Source organism: Lygodium microphyllum, chromosome 11 (assembly GCF_053477565.2).
Source record: "Lygodium microphyllum isolate KBCC chromosome 11, Lygodium_microphyllum_v1.1.10, whole genome shotgun sequence".
NCBI lineage: Eukaryota > Viridiplantae > Streptophyta > Polypodiopsida > Schizaeales > Lygodiaceae > Lygodium > Lygodium microphyllum.
Window position 1 is genome coordinate 24,432,960 of NC_141145.1, and position 5,818 is coordinate 24,438,777.

The following is a 5,818-nucleotide window of genomic DNA, read 5'->3' on the forward strand; positions in this document are numbered from 1 at the left end:
AGTAAATATGTATCTAAGGTATTTGAGCAGTTTTATGACGAGAGAGATATTAAGTATCAATTGATTGCCCCTTACACCCCAACCCAAAATGGCATTGCAAAGTACATGAATAGGACTATTCAGGAAAGAGTAAAAAATATGCTTAGCGAGCTTAGGCTTACCACCACCTTTTTTGGGTTGAGGTAGTTATTGCTATAGTTCATTTGATTAATATATCCCCTATGCACTACTCTTGGTGGTAGAGTTGCAAAGGAGGTATGGTTTGGTAAACCTTCCTTATATGCATACTTATGAGTCTTTGTATATGAGGATTTTTGCCATATTTCCAAAGACAAATGCAACAAGTTGGATCCAAAGTGTGTCAAATATATCTTTCTTAGATATGGTAATGTAGGTGAGATGGGCCATCACCTTTGGGATCCACGAGCTCAAAAGGTTATTTGCATCCATGATGTTTTGTTTCGTGAGGATAAGATACATATGAGACCAAAACAAGTGGTTGAGGTATTTTTAGGACCTAAAACGGGCCCGGCACAGGCTCTAAGCACTAGCTGGCAAGCCTCTCTACACTCAAAGAACACACCCCCTCGGCCTTGTGGCCAAGAGCGTCTAAGGGACACATTGCCCTAACTTCTATTGTTAATTTCGCATTTGTTTTGGATTGTAATCCAACAGTTAAACCTTTCCCACACTCCTTAGAGGGAGTCCCTACACATATATTACTGTAAAAAACACATCGTAACACAGACAGAAGGAGGCACCCCTCGGTTGAATGCCGCGGCCCCACTGCAGCTCTCCTACACCTTGGGGATTGGCCCCTCGATGCATTGTTAACATAAATAGCACATACATCACAAATTACATTCTTGTTTTCAAACATCCTAGGAGATAAGATATTTCCTCACTTAATAGTTCCCCAAGGAAACAGATCGTCTAAACCTACAGCTTAGGTATCTCACACACTCCACATAGGTCATATGTATAAGAAAATAATTGCAATGTATCCAGTAATGATACCATGTGATATGCATAATGCAACTGTGTATGACCGTAGCGCTCAAACATTTTATGATGTAGAAATCAACATTGTGAAGTGCAAAGACATTTTTTTCAATAGTTTCAGCCTACACGTAGTGTTGCGTTGCTAAGGGTCAACATCGAGCATTCTCGTGCTCCTAGACCCTCTTAAACTTAAATTATAAACGTCTTATATGATATATGCACAATCAAATAGATCAGGATTTCGAATGTTATCAACAACCAATTACCCTCAAAACCCCTCCTTCTCCCTATCATTTAGGTTATGCATCGTTGATAGGTGTAGAAAGCGGTTTTTTCTCAGTTTTTTCATGTGTTTTTCTTGAAAAAATGGTAAGAACTATACTTTAACATAAAGACAAGGTTTAACTGAGGCTTATCTCTCATGCTCCAGCCATGTCATACATCCATGAACATAAATCATATTTTTTCTTAATTTTCTAAAGCAAAAAATTAAAAAAAACCATTTTTCACTATTTTTCTTCATTTATTTAGATAAAAATTTTGATATTTCTGATTTATGGGTTGGTACTGATTACAATCACTGAGAATTGATTTTATACACATTTTTAATCCATATGAACCCCAAAATCACAACAAAACCCCCAAAATTTATCATTTCTATGAATACCGCATAATTGCGGGTTTTGCATGTTTTGGTAATCTCCTTTGCTCCAACACCATCGTTCTATCCACATTTTGCATCAAAAGCTCCATTGCCGTGAGCAAGAGAAGAGAAGAGAAGAGAAGAAGAGAGGAGGAGATGGAGAGCTTCTCCTCCCCAGTCCCTCACCCTCACACACTCACTCCCTCACACTCTCACACTCCCTCTCTCAAGCACAAGCTCAAGCAAGCAAGAAGAAGAAGAAGAGAAGAGCCAATTTTTGCCACACACAAGAATGAGCTTCTCATTCACTTTTCAACTTTATATACATAACCCTAAATCCCTTTTGGGCGGTCATCCCCTTATCCCCTTTTTTACATGGCCGACCGTGGCCTAGGCCCTTTTTCCCATTGTCCTTCTATCTTCCTAGCTTCCTTTCCACTGCCCGTCTACATTTACAAATTGCACGGGTGAGAGCCCGGCGCTCCTTAAATTAAATCATGCTGCGCTTGCGCTCTTTTACAAAAGTATTGACTTTCGCTTTTTCTTATGTGCATTTTTTCTTTATTTAGGATTTTTTTGCACTTCTTGTGCTTCCATACTTTTCTTGGCGCGTCTTCATCTTTCGTTTCACTTTTGCCTTGTCCTTTGTCTCCTGCTTTAGATTTTCCAAATTTTCCACCTTGTTCGTTTGACGGTTAAAATTACCCCCTCCTAGACGAGTGCCAGTCCCATAGCACTCACCGTCGTAAGTAGCAGGCTTTGGCATGCATTGAAGACGTGGGTGGCAAGGACGTCTGTGGTTGCCATGGAGGAGTATTGGTGGTGGTGTGGTGGAATGTCATTGGGGGCACGTTGGTGGTCTAGGTGGCTAGTGGTAGGGTTGTTGGAGTTGCTGGTAGGGCTATTCTTTGTGGGGATTGTGCTGATGGCTAGCCCAAGTGGCAGTTTGTTGGGGATTTTGCACATGACAATTCTTGGCAAGCTTGCAGGATGATAAAGGATAAGAATTCAGAGTTGAGTGTTGATGAAGAGTGAACGACACTTTCCTTGGAGTCTTCAATATCTGCAATTGAAAACCTCTCATATGGGGGTCTCTCCCTAGGGGTAGTGCTAGCCTTCTTAATCGTGCACAAGACGTAGTTCAATTAGTTTGGGAGACAGGTTGAACTCTAAGCAAGTTGAGAGTATTGTCTTGCACTTGAGGACCCAAATTGTGTATATATTTCGATGCAGATATTAGGTGAGTGCTCGTGCATACTTAGATATTACATAGTTAGAAGACCGCGGCCTGGTTTCTTGTAACAATGTGTGGATGAAGCAAAGTTGTCCATGGTGAGAAGAAGTACATGTGAAGGTGTATGAGACATCCTTTGCGTTGTGACTGCACGATGTAGCATAATTGAACACAGGGACACCGTACTTGTGGTAGCAGGTAGCTACTTGTATTGGTTGACGAGTACGGTGTACTTTCCATGGTTGTTCATGCATTACTTACCACAATGGATTGCAACAGTATTAAGGCAGAGAGTAAAAAGGAATCGTGCAAATGGGGTAGGGTGATAGGTCTAACCATAGGTGAGACAAGCTCCCTAGGTATGTCCTGCCCTTGATGTGCCCTAAACAATTGTGGGTGATGCTAGAGGGCTAGGGGACTAGGGACGGAGCTAGCCGACCAAGGTCACTAGATGTACCTAATTTGAGGACCCCTAGGTGTTGTGCTGTGATCGTGGGTGCTTCTTAGCTTTTCGTTTCTTGATTTTTCTTTTCTTTTCTTTTTTTCTTTTTCTTTTTCTCATTTTTTTTGGACTTTTCTGAGTACACCCATTGCAATATTTTGAGGCTATTAGCCTTTCAATGGGTTGGGAAATGTCGAGATTTGAAGGTTCAAGAAATGGATATTACAGTGATGATTGTGCCCTAGCCTCCTTGTTAGAGAAACAATTGTTGAGTTAGAGAGATACACTTGAGATTTTGCAACCCTCTTTGGAACGTGCGATGTTGGTGCAATTGAGGTGACAGTTGCCGTGAGTGCCAGGTGTAGAGTTTGACCTAGAAGGAGAGAGTTGCCACTGATCACGCTGTGGGCCATGCAATGTGGACGATCGTAAGGGTGATTTTTTCTTCTGGCGGTGGGGGCTTCCGTCATGGCTCTTGTGAGGTTGGTGGTCTTGCGGTGACTTGGGCGTTGAACACTTTTGCACTAACACCTGTGTCGTCCTACATCCACTTGTCACTTCATGAGAGTATATGCAAGTCGCATGCATCAAGTACAACGAACAGATGCAATCACGTTAGGATATTACTTTATCAAAATCCTATGATGCTGATTGCGATGCATATTTCAGTGCTTGTTAAATATGTGGCATATATTAGCAGTAGGTAAGGAAAGTGTATATAGGTGGGGAGCTTGCCCATTCAACCATTTAAAGACAAAAAGTTATGGCAAGATGGCCTTTGTTAAGTAGCTTATATATCATAGGGGCTAATCTATTTGTATGAGGCGGGGCGAGTCCGGGTGGTTGGGGGATTGAGGTTGTGTCAATGAGGGGCTCTTGCGAGGTTGGCGAGGAAGATGTTGGTCGGGACCTGAATGGTGTAGTCCCTAGCTGCAACTGTTTCTAGAATGCTTTGGAGTAATGCATCAAATTCCTACTTGTCTCGAGCTGCCCTGTCCTCTTTCGAGCACCTAGTGCCCGAGCATCTGGTGGGGGACCTGCACAGTCGGTGTTGCCACACCCCGTGTCCTCCCTTGAGCCCTCGTCCTCTTGGCTTGGGGATTTTTTAGCTTGCGTCCTGGGCGGTGTTGTTTGGGGCCTCTTTTCGACGCGTACCTCTTTAGAGTAGGCACATAGCATTCTGGTGGGGGCGCTAGTGCCTTATGCTCCCTCCGACGGCGGAGGGCTTCCTTGCAGGCCAATTGCACCATGTGGTCCATGACTGCTACCGTAGGGGAACCTGCAAAATGAGAACCAAGGGTTAGGCCCTGAGACAGGATAAAAGCATTCTCATGGAAGGAATTACACAGTGGGTTATCAAGCGCATATGATGAGGAGGGGTGAGGTGAGGCATGCAATATATGTCGTAGAGGGACGACCGTCGTGATAATGTTTGTTTTGCCTCCAGCCATTAGCAAATCTTGGCTTATGCTAAGTTGCATGGACTGGTTGTCATGGAGAGGGACAGGGCTCATCCCTAGAAGGATAGACCGGAAAGGGGAAAGGTGTATAGAAAGGGATAGTGCCCCTTCTACACCATCAGAGATGTTGGTTAGGGCTTCCTATGGCGGTAATGAGGGTTGCATGCCCTCCACGTGGAGGCAAGAATGGTCACATGACTTCTAAATGTGTGGTGAGAGGAGGACCTAAGGAGCTCAGCCTGCCAAACCCAACTCTTCTCCCTGCACTTAACTATCATTGCTTATGTGTGTTGATATTATCTATACAGGGTCACAAAATTCATTGTTTATTTATGTACATATTTATGAATCCATTTCACTTCATGAGGATAAAAACCAATTGTAGAACTCTGGATTGTACTGGAGTGTGGCACATGCATCCAGTACTCATGGCAGGTTACTCAATAATGTTAGATATTTTGCAACATCGAGTAGCATGGTACCTTGTCCACGTCTACTAGCAATATGTAACTCCTCCTCAGTGAAAACCTTATCAGCCAGAGAGTTCTCTTGGCTAGTTTTAGCTAAGTCCATACCCCGAATGGCAGTTAGCACTCGAAAAAAAGTTGGTGCCACATAGGTTGGGTCTCTTTGAGACCGCCATTTGGCCAATCGCTCCTCTGAGACTGTCATGATTTGGGCTTCTAGTTTGGCCATTGCAACACGGTTTTCAAACCAACATTTTTCAAATTGACTTCGACCCTCTGATTGTTGCTTTGGTTGCTCTATCTCTAAGAGATTTGGTTGGCAGATCACGTCATTGAATGTTACAGTTAAGCATAGTTCCTCAGGTTCCTCGTTAGAGGTGAGTCGCATGCGTTCATGCAGGAGCCTGTCATAGTGCTCGTCAAGATGTTCTTGCTCTTCCTAGGATAGGGGAAATGGCAAGTATTCTTCAAGTTGCTCCTTAGGGAATGCTCCCATGTCCACAAGGACATAGACACGTGCGAATACTTTGAGTTTAGCATCCAACTCAGTTAAGCATTCTATGACACTTC